The 20,564-nt window shown below is 39.8% G+C and overlaps 1 protein-coding gene and 1 long non-coding RNA gene across 7 annotated transcripts in view; one reads left to right on the forward strand and one right to left on the reverse strand.

Annotated features, from left to right (window-relative positions):
* Positions 1-6,287: 6,287 nt before the first annotated feature.
* On the reverse strand, positions 6,288-20,276 carry LOC121665723. 2 transcript variants are annotated; one of them, XR_006016470.1, is made up of 3 exons: positions 20,173-20,276; positions 8,814-9,036; positions 6,288-6,708 (listed from the first exon to the last, which is right to left on the reverse strand). It is a non-coding gene; the product is annotated as an uncharacterized LOC121665723 (long non-coding RNA). The 2 variants fall into 2 exon arrangements; XR_006016469.1 differs by lacking the exon at positions 20,173-20,276 and having other exon boundaries at positions 8,814-15,892.
* Positions 20,253-20,564, forward strand: part of TTLL7 (tubulin tyrosine ligase like 7) — a 65,185-nt gene continuing 64,873 nt past the window's right edge. For all 5 annotated transcript variants that reach the window (XR_006016468.1, XM_042030356.1, XM_042030352.1 and 2 more), the window contains exon 1: positions 20,253-20,407. The gene's annotated coding sequence lies outside the window, so the exon portion shown is untranslated. The remainder of the gene's footprint in view (positions 20,408-20,564) is intronic.

The following is a 20,564-nucleotide window of genomic DNA, read 5'->3' on the forward strand; positions in this document are numbered from 1 at the left end:
GGGCGGCGGGTGCCCGTGGCCGCCGCACGCGGGGTCGCGGCAGCCTCCGCATCCCCAGCCTGGCGGGCGGCGGCCCCGGAGCGCCCCCGCTGCCGCAGGGCAGGCCCGGCCCGCCCGTGGGGCAGCGGCCGAATTGGGGGCGAGGCCGCTGTGCCCAAGGTGACCCTGGGAGGCCGCGTTGGCGGCGGCCCTGCGGCTGCGCCCGCCCCGTGGCCCCGAGCATCCCCGAGGACACCCGCCCGGGCCTGCACTCCGGCGGCGGACGGGAGGAAACTCGCACTTGCCGCCTGTTCAGTGACTGTTTTTACACGGCTCACCAGACTATAGAAAAAAACCGTAGAAAGTAAGCGGGCTGCCAGGAAATATTTTTTTTTTTCCTCCCCCCTTTTGCTGCCTCCCATCATAAATAGCTACAGCTACACATTTTCAAGCGGTATTGTGACTTTCAAGTTGATGATAGCTCTCTTTATATATTTATCATGTGAAACGCTTTGAGTGTTTTAGCTCTGGAAGGAAATGCTTATCAAAAAAAGGCTCTATTTTATGTGCTTTAAAGTGGGGAAAGTGGAGAGCAGAAGTGCTAATCTTATGGATCATAAACTCTATATATTCTGCCAGGACAATGTGTGTGATACCCAGCCTCTTCTGGCAGCATTCTTTCACCAAGGCTGCTGGAATTGTTCTGGCTACCGTCCTTCACAGGGGCTATCAAAATCCTCTCCCAGCACCGTGGGCTGCCTGCTGGTGAAGCACACGCTGTCACAGCCTGATACTGAATTACCTTACTCTAAGACAGGGTTTTATACACATACACACTAACGTAGATATTTCTAGGAAATTTCCAGTTTCTTGAGCCTGTGCAGTGGAGTACATTGCATGGGAACACTGAGCAGATCTCGCCAGTGTGTGCTCTTCCTTGACAGTTGTACAAGCTGCCTGGATTATATGGCTGCAAAGTTTTGGGAACACTTACCTGAATTATCTTGATGTTTTGTAGGTTGAGGTTTCATCAATGAACTTTTCAGTTTGAGGGACTTTCTCCTAACTTCCTTCACCTTTTCACTTGCATCATCCTGATCTGTGTGATACTGCTTGCTTCAGGGGAGTACCTGTGTTTCTATGATTAAAGAAGTGGTCTCTGAAGAAGCCATGTCTCTACTGCTTTGAAGATCAGAAACAAGACTTAAGACATAGTGAGGAAATAGCGTGCAAACCATTGGGGACAGTGAAGCTGCTATTATTGAAGAGGGCTGTCTCATTTTGCCAAAGCTGGAATCTGTGCATTCTTTACACACTTAAAAAGAGGTTCAGTGAGTTACCAGTAATTCACTCTGCCAAGGAAGGGCATGTAGATTGCAATGGCCAGATCTGCACCAGGAGGAGAAGTTAAGCATGGGGAAAGGAGACTTTTGTCATCTGCCATCTTGATCACTCATACAACAACCAAAAAATAGAACTCTGAGGTGCTGTAGTATTTAAATAAATATCTGAAGATGCTGTCTCAGATAGGTAAAGATCTTATCCCAGTTTTAAACGTTTTCCCGCTCCAGCCATCATAATTTTCATTTTGGCCAGATTGAGTCTGAGTCAGCTGATTTTCATCCAGGTGCTGACAGGCATTTTGATATCCTTGAGAAGACAGCAGTGGCATCGCTAACAAATGAGATATGCTGCAGCATCTTTAGCATATTCCTGGCGATACAGCTCATCCCTTTGCTAGCAAATTCTGCTGCAAAGGCTGCATATATGGGGATCCACCAAGGTCCAATAGACATTACTGCCCTTTAGGTCTTGGTGGACAAGGATCAGCTGGTCATTGCATGTACTCCAGCAAAATCCTACATATACTTGTGCAGCACCATATATATATATGTGTGTGTGTGTGCAGCAATGCAATGACACTGGTTCTCAAATAACCACATGCTCTGAATGCACATGCAGCACTGATGGATTTGCATAAATATTTTTACCCAAACACTTTCTTTATCAGAAATGTAACAAATACAATTCAACAGTGCTGTGAAACATTAAATGAACCATATCCATGGTCCTAGCATTACATGTCTAGGCAAAGATAACAGAAATAAGGAGTTAGGGCTGGATGTTTGTATTCACATTCACACTACTCACACGTCTTATGCTACATTAACAAGTTAATATTCATTGATTAATTCCAAAACATACCAATGATTATAGATGTTGTGTGATACAATTACTTAGCATTCAGACTGTCAACTCTTATTCCAGCCCTAATCTTTAGTTGCCTATATTTTTATATAAAATCCTTTTATGCTGAAATGACTCATATCACTGCTTATGTACAAGTAGTTTGTCTTCATTCTTTCTACACAATTGGTTAAAAAATTGAGTCATGCAAATATGAAAAATGTTCTGTTTGGTTATGTTAAAATATTTCACTAAAGGCCCAATATAAAAGTTCAAATTTCATTTGTTTTGCTGATCTATACAAGATTTTAAAAAATATACTCCAAGAAAGTCAACTCAGCAGTTTTAGAACTGTATGGATTTGATGATATTGTTTCAATGACTCTCAGCAGGTTTTCATCCATTTTTTTACATATTTGTTGGGAACTATCAATTAGGAATATCCTAGCAAGACCAGTCCTTTACTCTGATAAAAAGCCTAAAGCTCTGTATCAGATGTATATTTCCCTCATGAAACTCACCTATTTTACCTTACATAGACTTAGAACTAAAAATGAGAGGGTCATTTCAGGACAAAAAAGATACATTTCTGCTAGATTAATGACTCTCGGGTCCTTTTAGTAGAAATCACCTGTTTATATGGTAATTACTTCTGGAGCCACTTACAATTTCACTCCATAATCATTCTGATTTCTAGATGAGATAGCAGCATTTCTGTAGCAACTACAGCAGTTGTTTTCAATACACATTTGAGACAAGTCACTAAATTTAAATCATTACTCGTCTTCATTTTCTTCTCTTGCATTTGAGGTGTGCCTGCATTGCAAGGGGTTGGCATATATGGATTGATGGTTTAGCCCATCTGTACTGATCATCCTTACCCCGAGGGTGTAGGCTGTGCTCAGGTTATGAATATGTACCTGCCTTAGTCGGGATTCTCTTCCTGTGGCCAGCCTGCCTTACCATTGCAGCAGTGCCTGTAAACTGCAGGGTTTGAATACCAAATTAGACTGCTCTTCCCAAAATCCCACATTCCTGCATCTTTGAATACCCCTGGCAGCCTCCTTCTCTACTCCTAAACAGACTGATATATTTGGCATTTAACTCTTTGTTTTCCTTTTGGGTTGTTCCAGGCTACTGGCACATTTCCCGCTCTCAGCTAACCCCTGTTCTGCCAGTGTGGGCTGCTTTTCTAGCAGGTGGCTAACGTGCCAAGAAGCATATGTATTTCTTTGTGAATACAGAAGATATTTTCCAAATTTTACAGCTTCTGACCCAGAAACAGGAGTATTCATCACTGCAGCATAATTTCAGACCTGCCAAGAATATATCAATTATGTCATGTAGATGTGCTAAGGGAAAGGATGAAAGCAGGAGTACAGCAATTTCCCCTGCTCCCTGTACGAGCTATACAGACAGCAGTAAACTACATCCTTCTGCAGGGAAGGCTTAATCCACTGATACCAAATTCATTCCAGTTGAGGACCCACCCACTCAGAGAGGAGTGAAAGGACTTACCTCATGTTTCTACAATATCTCAGATTGCCAGCCCCTGAATCCACAATGAAACTTGGCCAAGAAATTACTCTGCCAGATCTCCTGAAAAGTGTTCTCTGATGCCCTTCAATTGTGAATCCAAAAGAAATCTGGAACCTCAGAGAAGTGTTTGGCACACCATGGATGTTACAATTTTGAGGGACATTTTAGTTTGGAGGGAGTCTTAATTAAGGCCAATTTGGGCTACCTTCAGTGTGACTAGGTAGACTTAAAGCAAAAAGCTCCAAAGGAAGTTTACATCAGCAGCCAACACTTCACCACTGCCACCCTTCTTGGCAGTAGATGTTTCCTAAATATTTCCCAAGAGAGCCACTAATCACAAAACACCCATGTAAACATAAAAGCAAAGAGTTTATATATTCCCTTATTGATTTTTAACTACGGTTCACCATAAGCATCTCAAGAGCCATACAGTTGCAAGGTGGGGGTTTTTTCGGATGTTTCAGACCTAATTTAACAAAACAGGTTCTATGCCTTTGCTGTCAGTATTGCCCCTGACAAGAGTGCATTTGATCAAATTTTCTGTGGATAGTGGTTACATACTACTTCACAGGAGGTGACAAGTGCTGTTTTGAGGTCAATGTCCTGCAGAATAGACATGTTTTTCTCAGAGATAAGCTACAGACTGCCTTAATGGGCAAGTCCAGCTACTCAGTTCTTGGCCTTTATCTCCTACAATCCTTTGGCAGAGTGGGTGTAGTCTCTTGCTATCAGCCAAGCAGTACTTTTTTCGGTTGCTTATAATTGTTCTGCAGATCATTCTGTATTTGTAGAAGATACTCCTGTAAATTTGTGATTCAGAAGAAATTGCTAATTACTGTTATGGAAAATTCATACTGACTTGTCTCTGTAACTGGCTTTGTGATCTTTTGTGGGTATCTGGCTGCCATCAGCTCATTTGAAAAAACTCCTTGTAAGATATTTTATATTATCTTGATTTGCTGCACTTCTGAAAAGTCGATTTTGTACATATTGTGTAGAGGAAAACAAACAAAAAAATCACACTTTTTTCTTGTATTTTTAATAGTTTAGAAACATATTTGTATTGCTGCACATGAACTATAGAAGGAATGAAACACAAAGTTGATGGTATACTTGTCTGACACTTGATTCTAGTTTACGCCCACAGATTATAGAAGTAGTACTTTAGTCAAAGTTATTTAAAAATGCATAGCTCTTTAAAAAACTGTATAGGTAGTTGACAATTATTTGCATGTTTACCATAATTGAGAGGTAATCAATATTGTACTGATGTTTGTTCTTACTGTATATTAAGACTCTGAATCACCTTCTACAGAATTAAGAAGATTAAAAACAAAAAACAAAAATAGTGGTGTTTTTAATTTATCTTTTTAGGTCTTTTCTACAGAGATCTCCAAGTTAATTACAACTGTTAATTTAAAGTAGACTAAGCTATATTAAATGCTTCAGTATCTATTTTTCTTCAGAATTAAAAATGACCTTAACTCAGTTTAGCCTAACTCTGGAAGTGAAATATGCCAGGTTAACTGAAGGTCATTTTAATTCTAGCTAGGAAAGTTCAAAGAGTTCAGCAAGCTTTTGTACACATTCTGCATGCAATAAGTGAGGATTGTCAAGGAACTAGTAGTCTCACATCTAAATCTAGGCTTCACTGGATTCTGCTCAAATGTATGTCCTGTAAATTGTGTCCCACAGTCGCATATCACTGTATTGGTTAAAGAAGTCTAGCTAAAAAGGTTCTTAATGCATAATCAGCTGGCCTGCTATATTATCTTTAGTAGTGCCATCTAAAAATAGGAAAACGGTCTAAGATGGTTTTCCTGGTTTATTATTTATTTCTAGAAGCACATTTTTTAAACAGAAAAAAAATCACTTTCATAAACCTGTAATTTTACCTCTTTATCCTTCTACAGCCTGCTGTTTTTATCTCAGAGTTACAGCACAGTTCCTAGAAATACTGGGAGCTGTACATATACGCCTAACTGAAGGTAATACATCCCATTTGCTCTTATGTTTATTATTTCTTCTGCACATGCCATCTTTTGCTGCGTTTTTTTCTAAAAAAACCCAATCATCCAAGGCAGCAACATGCAGTTTGTTCATGGTTCCCTGGGACTTGAAGACAAATTAATACAAGCTTTTGCTTAATGTTCAGCTTCTTCCATCTGCTTTATTTTTGTTGTTATTTCTTGCTCAGGAATTCAAGCTCTGTGTGTTTTTCTGCCTCTAATATCTTTGTCTTATGGTATTTTCAGCTCTTGGTAATATCTAAGGTTCCAAGGCACTGTCCAGTCCAACACTCACTCAAGTACTAGTTTCTTGGCAGATTCTAAATTGTCTCATCTGGAGTCTGCTTCTCCCAGAAGTCTATTTCTGTATTATTTGCTCCACTTTCTGTTAAAAACCAGTGGCTTTTTTAAGCTGGAAGGGTTTTTAAATTTTTTTTTTAATCTACGAATCTTCAATCGATCTTACCTATGGCAGGCTAATGCCATGCTTTATTGTACACCTCTAGCAGATAAAATTGTCACCCCAATCTTATACAGTAAAAAATACTTTTAAACATTCAGGACCAAAGCATATAATGTCAATATGCTTCATTTTTATTTAGAATGCAATATGCCTCATTTTTTTGTAACAGCTCTATGAATATCCTCCTTTTCTTGGATTGCCGAGAAGTGTTAAACATGCCAAGTGCATCAGCACTTGCTATTTTCAGAAGGAAAACCTCCTTCTGATAGACTTGCTTTTAAATAACACTTACTGCTTCCAGATGTACACTGAAGTGTTCTTGCCTTCTTTTCCAGTAGTTTCTGGTATTTCCAGAGTATGAGTCTTTAAATGCTTCAATTTCTTCTCAGGGTATTTTTTTTTCTTTTTTTTTTTTTTTTCTAGTGCCATGAATGAGGAGTCATTCCAGGCTCAGAGGGTTTCAGTAGATGTTCTTCAATCATATGTCTGCAGTGCCTTTTCTTCACACTTACAAGCCAGAAAGCTAAATCTCTAAAAGAACATTTAGACCAGTAGCCTTTCATTAGGAGAAATAATAAGAAAAAACAATTATGGTGTCATATTCATAGGTGTGAATCTATTGAAAAAAAAATCCATGCTAGAAACAAAGAGTAAAAGCCACTTTGCATATGAAAAAAGCAACCAAAAAAAACCAGCTTATAAAGTTTATTTACTATTTTTGGATTTCTTTTGGTTTGTCTTTGACTCACAAAGCTAAAAGGAGAAATATCTATGGTGCAAGCCAAGAAGAACTTATTAATTCTCATTAGTACAAAGAAGAAGTGGTTATTTCAAGTGGTTGTAATGCAAATGTCAATGTAAAAGTCTTTTCCTCTCAACTCCAGAGTCTGAGAAGCCATTGTCAGACAAAGCTTTGATATTAGTAGATGTTCTGTATATTTGATAGATGTATGGCTGATTCACCAAGAAAGAGAAGTTGAGTGTTTTCAAGCATTGTTTTAATTTCATGAAACAGAGAACTTTGACTTCTATTTGCATTTAGTCCAAGCTGGTTTTCTCTAAACTCAGTTTCACATCTGAAATATAGAGGTAATTCTCTAATAATAGCTGAAATAAATGCAGTGCTTCCAGTGAAGCTTTTATTTTTTAAATCCATTTAAAAAGATGGTAACCATGTGAAATACAGGTTTTGCACATGAATGTGAAAGACAGGGCTTTCAAATTGCTATTAATTATTATGATTTTAACCATTACATTTACAAGAAAGAACTCCATTCCTTTTTGTGCAAAGAGCAGATGCATTCCCAAGTAATTTTTTAGCCAAGAAATGTCTATGTATAAAAATTATCCTCAAGCATTTCTCATTTCCGATGCTGTAATTCCTTTCAAATGCCTTTCAAGGTAAAATGAATCAATCAAGGTCTCTAACAGAGGATGTATAGAAATCTGACCATTTTGGGGATAACATCTGCATCTATTTGTTATGCTCAGATACAACATTTTAACTCAGAGGTGATGGCATTATATGTGTTGATCACTTGAAGCAGCTAGATATCAAAGCTTGTCCTTTGATATCTCTCCTCAGAAATCTTCCCTTCCATCTACTTTATCACAGTAAAAGTTATCCTGTGATTTAATCAGGTGTTTTTTTGTTCCTCCTAGTTTTACTTCTTTAATATGGATAAAAAAAGTATTTCCATTCCTTCCCCCAAAAATGTTATTTCTATACTCCAAAGGCTTTACATGCCTTCAGTTTCACACTCTGCTTTTCCCTCTTTTCTATCCCTTTTAGCCTACGTTCATTCTCTCTGCCACCCTATTCCATTTACTTGCTCTTTCCATTCACTGGACTGCAGATTTACTACTGGAATTGTTATTTCCTAAGAGTTCACAAAACTAATGGAATTCAGCAGCACAGTTTGGTGTTGTTTGGCATCCCTTGCCTCCTCCAAATATTTGGTATATTAGGTCTTAATTTTCACTGATAGTGTTGAACAGAAATGAAGGCATGTCTAAATCAGTCAGGGCCTTTCCTCATCATTACTGAAAAGACAAACCCGATTTCTGATCCCCTGAGCACACACAAGCAGGGGCAAAGGCCATAAAAGCCATTGCTGATGAGAAACTATTTTTTCTGAAGTCTTAAATGCAATCTTGAGTTCTTCATACTCAAATGAAGTTTTACCATCAGTGACATCAGGATTTTACTTGCAACACTGGACCTGGGTGTGTTTTCTAGCTTTGTGCCTGTTACTCCTCACAAACTATCTCAAAGCATATGTCTCTTGCATCTTCTTTTTCATTCCTGCAATAACATTGCATACATTTATTGAAGAGACAAGAGTATAACTGGCCATATCCATTCCTCAAAATTAGCATAGGATAGTATATTAAATAGGCACAAAAGACATGTTAGAAATGGGTTTTGGGTAAATAACTGATGCCTGTAATTTCTTAGAAATGCTAAATCCAGGTTGCAATTGCTCTGCTTCAGTTTAAAGTTCACTTTCCCTCTGGATGACAGGGGAGGAATATTCTTTTTCAATTAATTGTCTGTTTGAAGGGGAAGCTAAATGGTTTGTATAGTGACCCTTTAACATGCAAATATTAATAACACAATCAATACCAATACTTACCATTTATAGAGTGCTTTTTCATCCACAAGCTTTACAGTTAGACAGTTAGAAGTAAAAGGCTTCTGAAAGTTCAGTAGTGTTGGAGAGAAGGATTTCCATGGCAGCTGGGATTTCAAAGAAGGAGGGAGGAGAAAGGCTGGAGGAAGTACAAGCAGAGCAGCAGGATCCCTTGGCGAGGGGAAGCTTCACCCTGCCATGGAGAGCATGGTGAAGGAATGAAATGCTGCAGGACAGAAGAGAACATTTGAAAATGGTAGAGAGAAGAAAAGGAGAATTGGAGCACACACATGTGAGAAGAAAGGAGAAAAGATAAAATAATTGTGGAAGAATTGTAGAACTTGCCTCATGCAACAGGAAAATATGCGCTATGGCCTTTTAAGAAAGAAAATAGGAGGAGATGCTAACCTATCTCATTTGGAGAGAAAAAGTGTTGCTTATGATTAGGAGAAACTTTGAGTTTGTTAAAATCTTGGCAATACACACACTGTCCAGGTTCATCCCTCCCTGTGTGTGCTCCATGTGTGCTGCTGTCTTTTTCCTGATGACTCTGAGTGGAGTAATTTGTAGACTTCTGGTCCAGACACAGGCTTTTAATATATGTTTGTACAGCTGCATCACAGTGGAGACCTAATTTTGAATGGGGTCTCTGTTTTCTACAATAATTGAAATAATTCATCATAGTCACTCAATAATGTCGTCACTGTCACTTCTTGGACATAAAAATCCCATGAGGTCATAAGGAAATGTAAATTTACAGTCAAAAAAATTACAATCCATAGTCTGAATCAAAACTCACCATGTCTATGTAAAGCATAATTGTAGTAGTCTTTTGTTTCTTTGCTATAACAAACAGTTGTAGCAAAGGATTTGCTAAAATTTGGAGGATTCTCCTGCCCCAGGCTGTATTTCTCCACAGGTAGGACTCCTTTCCTTGAGGTGAGTTTGGAGTCCACAGCACAGACAGGGCAGGCCCCTTTAAATCTCTATTTTATCTGGTTGCCTAGACAACCCCTGTAAACATCAGTGTGGTCTTCGAAAAGCTGGGGACCTTGAGGAAAAATGAGGTCATTTGGGGACAGACAGATCCAGTGTAGCCTTACCTTTATGAGCAGACACACATTTTTTCACAGACTTGTTTTGCACGTTTCTTTTTGAATGCTTCACGCTCTTATAGTCTGTTTTAATTTGTGATATACGGAAAAAATAAGCATGTTTCCTGGCAGCAGCTTTTTTCTTGTTTTCTTTATTGCTTCCTGTTGCGACATAAATATACACTGATTAAATATTTATATGTAATGAAAGAAGAATATGAGAAAGAATACTTTGACTATACAAAAGTTACAACTCAACTTACCCTTTTTTTTGATAATATATTTTTGTACCTTTTGAGGTGATGGCTTTAGAAAGGTGAAAAGCCTATAAGAAAGCTAATTAAAAGTACCAGGGAAATTCAAATAATGGTGAAAAAGTTACCATTTGCAATATGAGTTTCCATTAGATATGATAAATAGAGGGGTTAAATATTTGTTAGCTGATAAATATTTCAAAGCTTTTAATGAGACAGCAGGTTCTATCTTACACAGATTTCTGAAGAAATAAAAACAAACAAAAAAAATCTAAACAAGAAAACAATCTGGCAGTTCTGTGTCCCTGATACTTCAGAACTGGTTTTTTTCCCCAGCTAATGTTTTAAAATGTCTCCTCTCCTGACAGTGTTTCAATACAACTAGTTGCTTCAGAAAATTATTAGTATTACTGTTGTATGTTATTGTTAAAAGTAATTCTAGAAAGTTATTACATTACTGGTTTTCCAAATTTAAAATATTATTTATTCCTAGATATCCTTCATGTTGTCTATAAAATCATTGCTGTCTGTGGGAGATATCTAGACAGGTGAACTTGGTCATAGGTGAACTTGGTCATAGATAAACAACTTACTTTGAACTCCATTTTTTATCCCTAATGTTTAAGATGAAAATCTCCATTTGGTTTGTGTTGACATGATAGCTCTGTAACTTATACTCGATATAAAAATACACCTCTTAAACTTTAGCTATGAAAAACTTACATAATTTCATATGTAAAATCTTTGGGTTTGTGATTAGATGATGAAAAAAGTCAGAAGTTGTAGCTTTATTATGCTAACTGAATCTCAAAAATTAATATTAAGTTATTTAGAACTTTTGGTTTGTGAGGAATGAGACAACTCTTGGTTCTTAATTAAAATAATTAAGAACAATCAGCAAAAAAAAATTGCAAGTACAAAAGAATTATAAAGCCAAAAAAACCCCTGGGTCTGCAGTGATTAGAGACCTTGTTGGCCGAAGCGGCTCAGAAGTCCCAAGGCAGAGACCTTACAATGCTGGGGTGACTTCAGCTAGCCCAAAGTCCGAATGGTTAAATTGCCTTTTGAAAGAGGTAGAGGCCTGTGCTCCCAGCACCGAGCTTCCCCAGTACTTAATGTGAGGTGAAAATGGCACCTCTGAGCGGGTGTCCAGCAGTTTTATAGAGTCTGGGTCCCGCCCATGACCGCCCACTGCCCAGCCCCCATGGTCCTGGACGATTGGTGGTGTCTTGAGGCGAGGCAATCTCAGGCTGCCAATGGCTCGCTGCTGTCTCGGGGAAAAATGTCATCTGCTCCAAGGGCGGGAAAAGTCCTCATTAACATCCCAGGTTGCCGTGGTGCTGAGTTGCAGGCTAAGGGCCCGGTTCTAAAGATAGCTCCCTGTCAGTTAGGTGGTCTGCTTTTTGGCAAAGCTCAAAACTCACTCAAAACTTACAAAGGTTAAGAACACTTGGTAAAAGGTCTAAAACTGGGCTATAAGTATTTCAGAGAACTCTTAAAAACAAGGTAATTAACTTGGACACATACAGGAATTAAGACATTGTGGGTTTTTACACTTTTTAAGGACTAAAGAGGGGAACAAACTTGTGGAACTTTATTAACAAGGGATTTTTAATGAGAAATTATGTAAAACACTCTTTAATCAATTAATCAGGGGAATAACTTTGGAACTTAATAACTCTCAACTGGGGTGATGGGTAATTTGAATAAGCAATAATTAAACAATTAACAATTAAAAGTTGAAACACTTAATATGCAAAGGCCAACACTCCATTTCATATATGACAGGTTGAATCCTGTGAAAGTCATCCTTGCCTTCATTTTTCTGAGGGAGGAAAAGGAATATAAAGCAATTATTGTTTATGTAATCCAAATTAATACAATCTTAAGTCTTACATAGTCTTTAAAATAAGAACAAAGTAACCAGAAAATATACCTGAATCAAAACAGGGTAAAATGCAGAATAATTAAATTGAATGACAATTTTAATCCTCTGTTACCGTGGCTGGACCTTTGAATGGTAGAATCTTGTCAAATCTTCATGGAGCTGCTGATTCCACTGCACTTTTTATAAAATGTGACATATTATTTCTCTTCTCTTCTACTCACTGTATTGCAGCAGACTTTTAGTCTGACATAGGAGTAGGATAGGACTTGGATTGTAGCAAACCCATAATCTGCCACTGTCTGCTCTGGATCACTGGTGGCAAAATTCTTATTTTTAACAGAAGCACCGTGCTTTAAAGACATGAAGGTTAATATCAGGCTATCTCTTCTACATTTGCATCCTACTCATTATCTTAAGGAGGGATAAAACAGGTTTTGAGACATGAGTTATTTTGTGCATGGAAATTTGCATTCTCCATTGAGATCAGTTCATAGTGTGCTTCCACAAATCCTCACTCCACACATTTCAGTTTATTTTATAATCTTTGTTAATAGTTCCTGTTGGTGAATGCTACACAATAGAGATAAATTTTCAGTCTCTAAATATTACAGAACAAGAGCAAATAGATATTATTCAGTCTGTAGAAAATGTTACCTGTGTCAGATTATTCTTAGTTGTCCTGCAAGTTAACCCTTATGTTGTTTACCTTTTCTAGAACCAGAAATTCCATTTGCAAATAGCAAGCAAGATTTGATTGAAAGGGCAAACAAAACTCTATTGCTGAACAGGGAAGTTCTAGACTTCATATGCCTATTCAGACAAATAGTGGTTAATATGAGATATACTGTACAAAAGTTCCTTGTGAAAGATAACACAAAAGGAAAAGTTCTACAATCTCTACTACAGAATTTCAAATAAAATAAATAAATAAAATTCCAGGTTCCTCTAAATCCTGTTGTGTCAGGGCACTGAGGGCACTAATATGTGTTAAAGGTGCTGAGAAGCCTCAACTGGGACCTCCCCCAGCCACGGGCTCAGGAGCTCTATTTAAGGTCAGCCTTGAGTTCACAGTTACTGCTGTAGCTACACTGGAGGAGTGCTGGTCACCTGTACAGTCAGAACATGGCTATGGCTCACGGAGCTCCTCAGCTTGGATTCACTCCTGGTTTTGTAATGGATCTGCTGGGTAACTGCTGGACATTATCCTTGTCTATTGACTGACTTCCTGGCCTGACCTTGGATCTGCCTTGTCACTGTGATACTGCCTCAGGATATGATTCTTGGTTGGGTCTGTCCACTTCTCCGGGTCTGCCTTGTTTGGGGCTGGGGCTGCTCTTGGTTGTGGGAGCTCTCTTGGCTCATGTTCTCTTAGCAAGGAACCCTGCTCTTGCTGCCTCCTGATATGTTGCATCTTTATAATATAAATCTGAATCCTTAAAAGTTCATCTAATTTGCAGAAGACTGAGACTGCTGCACATATCCCAGATTCAGTGAGTACCTTCTGTCTGTGTCTTCTTATGTTCTGTATTTCTTGTGTAGAGAGCTAACCCATCTCAGTAGCTTCTGATCCTCCTATACTTTGTGCCATGTGGCACAAACTCAGATTTGGTAGGATTCATTACATGTTGCAAAAGAGGATACTGTAATTTTAGACTTAACTATTCCAATAAAAGCACATGGCTAGACAGTCTTTATCCCCACCACAGTGATTTCTATCTTCTCTCTGCAGAAGTATCTTACCGCTTCTATTAATCTGTGACATCTTGGCTTGAGTGGGCAAGAAAGAACGTGTGCTCCCTTCAAGCTGCTCACCTTGCCTGGCTAAGGGGCACTCCAGGAAACAGAATTGCATTGTAGAGGCACCTGAGCATCTGACATTGTGTACAACTACTTAAGCCCTGATAGATCAGAATTCAGTACATGTAGTAAGATATCTTGGCATTTTGCAGCCCAGTGTATCCTGTAGTATTGGTATTAGGAAGATTTTTCTTCTGTTTAATGAGATTTCTTTGTCTCACTGCCCTAGAGAAGTCAGTATGGATTCTACTGTCATCCTACTATGTTGGGGCGTCTCAAACACCTACCTAGTAATGAAATGTTTATGAATATGGAAATATTTTATCCCTTCTTCAGTGTATCACGTGATACAGATACCTCTATCAATCCCCTTGTAAAGAAGGCTAAGTATTCTACTTAGAAAAAAATCTAAAAGGATTCTCTAGTTCCATCGTTGTCATTAAAAAGTGTCTGTCACCATTGCAAAATTAACTTAGAGTTGTATAAAAGAAATATGCTTTCCCCAGCAAGCTAAAAATTGTTACCCACACATTTGGAAACTGCCTTGAGGTACAACAGTAACCCAAACAAGGAGGTTGTCATCTAACCTAGGGGTATTTTTGAGAAATTTGTGTGTAGAAATATTAAGGAACGGAAGTATTTCAGTGTTTTAATAGTGCATACTAATGTAATCCAAACTTCATATTATTATGCATACAGGTTTTATTCTATTTAAGCAAAAATCAACTCTTCAATAGTCCTTTTCTTATGAAAAGTATTGTGTTTCTGTGATATGATGTTTTTTGTAGTTTAGCTACTGTAATGTACTTGTGTTTAGAACAAATACTTTGTAAATGGTTTTACTTGTTTACTGTAGGAATGCTCTGCAGAACACAAATTCTGAAGGTACTGTTTAAAAATCCTACTTCATATTAAGAAATATTGAAAGGCATACATTAATAAATATTAAATATGCGAAATCTTATAACACCCTGACATCTGATCTATTGAGCATGTGAATGGGACCTGGGAGGACTTGGGCACTTCATTCAGCCAGGGACTCCAGACATCATATTACAAGCAGTACACAAAGTGTGAAGTAAATTAGATAAATGTTGACAATAGATTTTTCTTAGCCTTGTACATATTTCAGATCACTATCTCCTGTGTGTTTTTTGACAATATACTCATCTGGTAGGCACAAATTCATTGCCTGATATGACGTTGAACCAGTGGCCTTGGAATACATTTGAATCTGTATCCATTGCTTTAATAGAAATGCACCATTTTTACCTGATAGGAACATAGGGAGAGTAACTCTTTTATATGGTGTGAATAAAAGTTTTGTTTATGAGGTGTATTACCCTATCCAAACAAATTCTAGTATCTTATGCAGAATGATTTCTTTTCCTCTCAGGTGAAATTCAAATTTAAAAAAGCATCAGGAGACCATAATAATGAAAATAAATGAGACTTTTCTGTCAACTGAATCAACATCTTCAAAAGATTGAGAGCTTCTTTAGGCCATAAAGTTTAGACACCAATTATCTATCTTAAAAATGGCTATGGTGATATTAATATAACACCCGAGAGTTGTCGCATTACAATACGTCAAAGTAATGAGCCAATCACTTCAGACTTATTTCAACAAACCTGTATGGATTAATTTCCACTTACACCTGGTAAGGTATGGGTTGAACAGATACTGAGAACTTTTACACTGTCAAAGGACATACTACCTGCATGGGGAAAAGCACAACTTTTCTGGGGTGGAAGTCTCATGTCCACTTTTCTCATATTTGACCATATTGCTTAAAATAATGACTTCATTGCTATGTCCAACTGCAAAGGAGGAGCAGCTCACACTCCTCTTTCTACTTAGGCCTGCATGCCAGCAACAGCGTAAGTATTTAGTAGGATTGTATGAACTTGCCCCAGTTTGTGAATATTTATGAAAACTGGTTTTATTTACTGAATGACCATATTAACTTAGTTGACCAGCAGATATAAGTTTCCACTTTCCTTTAACTTATGCCTCATTTGATCTTACAACTTTCATACAGCAGAATAATTTTTTTTCTTCATGGCTGCTCAACCAAAGGAAACGTCTCTTCAAACTGCCAAAATTCTGGGACTCTTCCTTTCTTAAACAGAGGCAGACAGCAGATGGAAACTGGAAGATATTTGAAGAAGAACCTCCAAGCTTCGATTACTAAACAGATACAGATGCTCCAAAATGATATTTTGTGAGGTTAAAAATAGAAGTGTTCCTATCTTAAAGTTGTTCAAAAACATGCCTGAACCAAAGGAATATCATTAAGCTTGAGGATAATTGACTGTAGTCTGTGGATAGCCTTGGTGTTACAGTATCTGCTTACATCAGTACTGAGTTGCAACCAGAGTGTGTTTGGAGTGATGAGGCCTATAAAAAGTTATTGTATATGAAATGCTACATTATGTCAATATCCTACTGTTATAGCTTGTAAATTCACATTGATCTGTATAATAAAAGATGTTTACAGCACTAATGAACTCAATCAAGTTCATGTTTGCTGATACATAAAAAAGTAACAAGCCATCTTGCTAGGCATTTGATTTCCAGGAGATAATCCCAGACAGTACTCTGAAGATTAGAGAGAGAGGAGATAAGAAGCTGTGACAGGCTGGCAGTATCTGCCTGAAACACCATCCCGTTAGCAGGTGTTGGTGCTGCTGGGAAGCTGTTGCATGGATTTTGCTAACACACTGAGCAGATGGCTTATAAAAGAAATGGGTGTTGCTTTTTGAAGCAAAAATTATGTATGGGCTGAGAAGTATTGTAGCAAGAATCCTAAGGGAATACAAAGTATAGGGAGGGAAGTTGAGCTGAACCTTGTTTCTTCATTGGTAATGTTTTCTAGGCTGACACTAGGAAATGGGTGGTTTATGACAGCACAGACTATGTTTGGACATAGCTTTACAGCAGGTGGGAAAATGCACCTGTTTAGAAAAGTGTAATTATCTACTTAGTAAATATATTCTGAGTGTTGTGCAAACAGAAGAAAACACACTGGGAATAGCTATTATTCCTAATATAAATCTATATGCTGATTCTGTTTCAAAGCTTTTGAACTTCATGATTGTCACATTTAATGTTTTGAAGCTCTTTTTGGCATGTGCCAGTACTAACAGTTACACAAGGATACAGCCCGTTGCAACAGCAGACGTAAACTGCAATTTCAAGTTTTCTGGACTACATCAGACCGTGCATCCTACTGCAGCTCTGTAAGCTGGTGGTTGAGTGAGCAGGAGAAATAGGTCTGCATTTCAAAGTCTATTTTGTGACTTTGTTCAAACACCAGTGTTCTTTAGAGAATTTAATTATCCTCTTTGTAAATTGTATATACTGACTTGGAGATGGATTACACACACAGCATCACAGTGCTCATAATTTTTCAGGGAATATGTTCGTAGTAACAGGAAAGGTGAAATAGAACTGTGTTCAAATAAATCATCCATCTTTCTCTCAAAGACAGAAATGATCTGATTGCCTTCACCATTATTCAACTGTAACAATTAAAATTCATAGAGAAATCCAGAATTTCTGTATGGAAAACTAGGAAAAACCTAAGAAAATCCTTAGAAATATGTAGATTTCTGAGAAAGCACTTTCTTCCTGATCTCTGGTTTTCTGTCTTGCCTGTTTGTTCATTTATGAAATTCATAAGATAATCTTCATGCCATAAGAAAAGGTATTTTTATTACTAGTTCTATTTACAATTATTATCTAGGCACATCTGTTCTCAAGTGCATCAATAATCAATATTTAAACTAGCTCAATATTAAAAATATAACTCTATTTAATGCTCCTAATTAAGCATCTGTGAGTTTAATCCCCTACTTTGGTTCCTTGCTATATTTTGTTAGCTCTAATATTTCAACATGGAGGTAGCAAGTACCATTTACTCTCAGAGTGATTCAGAATGCAGATCGCATTAAAAAAAGTAAATCTGATCTGCTTCTGGGAAACAACAACTAAAAGCATGTTCAGGAAGAGATTAATGCCTCCTGCCTCCCAGGAATGGAGAGGAGAAAAAGCGTTTCTGCTGTGAGGCTCTGGCCTTTGCAGGAGGATGTGACACGGGTTGTGCTTTCTCAGCTGAGAACAGCACTCATTGGTACCAGCCCTCTGGGAAGAGGAAGCATTAGCTGCACCTGGGAGGGGAGGCTTTTCCTAAAAACTCCCCAGGAGCAGAGCAGGCCACAACTGTATTCTCAAACGTCAGGTTTGCCTGTGAATTATAAAGCAACAGCTGGGTGCAATCTCATCACAAACTCCCGCTTGTGGTTTGCTGCTCTTCCCAATATATAATGTACTTTGCTCAGCAGAGGTGTGCACATTGCTTGGGGTAGAGAGGCCTGGTTTGGGGTATGGAATGTGGACACACCGCTGAAACAAAGCATGCAGAGTCTGATGTAGGCCCAACCCAAGCTTTGACCCAGAGAAAACATGCAGTGCATGTCAATCTTGTAAATGGTTTCATCTGCAGTCAGTGGCAGCATTCCAAATGACTAACAGAAAGAGAATCAAACCTTTCCTTAGGAGCATCCTGGAACACAGCTTTTGCACAGCTGTGAGAATAATGACTGTTAACATGGGGAAAAACTTAGATCCCATTGCTTTTGCATGGGATTTCTATCACTAAAATTCAGACCTCTTACTACAAACACTTACCTACACAAATAAACATGGGAGCTTCTATCAGATTACATGCTTGTGGCCAGAAATTATATCCCTGCTTTTTTTTTTTTTTGATAAACCCAGCAAAGGTTTGAGTGGCAAATGAATGATAATTTCTGCATATTAGTAAAAACCACAATGTAATCTGTCATAAAACCCAATGAAAAATACCATGTCTGTAAAAACTAAATTCTTCAACTTTACAAGCTACAGATTGATACCACACATGAGAAAACAGTCTGATATCTCTCTAGGATTTCCTGAAGGATTTTTCCTGTGATTTTCTGACCATAACAATCATTTTAGCATTTACAAGAAGCCCACAATCTGTTCCTATTAAAGTATCAGCTTACCTCAAAAGATGTTAAAATAGAACAGAAAACTTAATGCTGATCAAGTTGCAATTAAATTTTCATTTTCATTTAACATTGTCAACTTTGTTTCAGTTCTTTCTGACCAAGAAAAAGAAAACTTGAAACTAAGCCTACTGAATATCTTTATGTCTAACTGCCTTAAAAAGGTAGTTGTAGACATTCTAATGGAAGGCCTTATTTTAACCAAGCCATTGTGTAGAAAAGGTTAGACTGGAACTGATTTTAAAGGTATATAGTAGTGAGGAATGTGTGATGTAAGAATGTAATAGTATGAACAAAGTAAGATAATTAATTTATAAACCAGAAGTCAATTAAAGATTAGAGCTAGTTCCATGGCAAACATAATTCAGCTGAAATCAAATGCCACGGTGACTTCCACTGCTTGTGAATTGGGCTTCTAACCTTGATAAACACAGAGGATACTACATAATCTATTGAGATAATTGACTAAATTTCAGTTGGGGTATTATTATTTATTCTTTAAATACTATTTTTGTGAAAGCTTTTATTCTTCTGATAAATTTTAAAAAAAATTAATTGACAAACGTTTCTCTATTTTTTCAATTTTGATTGCATTTATCTGATTAGGTCACGTGCCCTTACGTGAGGATGCAAAATATTTCAGGAAAAGGCCGAAATGGCTCTTTTAGAGTGGCAAACAGCGGTTTTGCACACGGCGGGAAAACACTTGGTTACGGGGCCAAAGGGGAAGAGGGAAAAAACCTGTTTGGAGCGGCGTGCAGGGGGCACGGATCTGGGGGTCGGGCAGGTGCCGGGCTGTGCGCGGGGAAGCGCCGGCTGCTCCGGGCCCGCGGGCGCCTCCACCCGCCCCGGCCCCGCGCGTCGCCGGGCCCCGCGGGCGCTCGGGGAGGCTCCCCGCGCCTCACGGCGGGGCGCGCTCGGGGCGCCCCCGGGGATCCTCGGCCGGGGAGCGCTCCGCAGGGTTCCCGAGGCACTTCCCGGCAGCCGGAGCCGGCCCCAGCTCCCGCGGCTCGGAGGGGCCGAAGGGAGGCGGCCGCAGCCGGCCCTGAGGGCGGCGCACCCCGCTTCTCCCGGCGGCCACGCCCCAGCCCGGGCGCTGCCCGCGCGGCCGCCGGGTCCGCTCGCGTCCTCGGGCAGAGAGACAGCGCGGGCCGCTCCACCGCGAGCGGAGGGGGGCCACCGGCGGACCGGCGGCGCTGCTCCCACCCGTGGCGCCGCCCGCCCCGCTCCGCGGACGCCGCCCGCCGCCCTTCGGGCGCAATCCTCGCACGTACCTGTGTGGGAGGGCCCGTGCTCCCCCGCCCCGCCCGGCCGCTGGCGGTGCCCCCTCGCAGGGAATGGTTTGTCCCGGCTCCCCGCCGTAACCTCCCGCTCCTCCTCCCGCCCGTGCCCGGCGCGGATGCTGCCGCCCGGGATCGCCCCTCCCGGGATCGCGCCGCCCGTGAGGCGCAGCACGCGCCGCCGGCGAGCACCGGAGCGCTCCAGGACTGCCCGCCCGCGCCCCGGCAGGTGAGGTCAGGGTGGGGGACCGGCGGGGCGCGACACCTCCTCCTCCGGCGGCGGGGGACAGGCTGCCACCCCCGGGGAGAGGCGGCGGAGCGGCCGCCCGCCGTGATTCAGCATCGCCGGCGGGGAAGGGCAGCCGTATCTGGCCGGGGGGCTGCGG

Source organism: Corvus kubaryi, unplaced genomic scaffold, assembly GCF_017639235.1.
Source record: "Corvus kubaryi isolate FWS band 111438036 unplaced genomic scaffold, C.kubaryi_AGA036_p1.0 37334, whole genome shotgun sequence".
In the NCBI taxonomy this organism is placed as follows: Eukaryota; Metazoa; Chordata; class Aves; order Passeriformes; family Corvidae; genus Corvus; species Corvus kubaryi.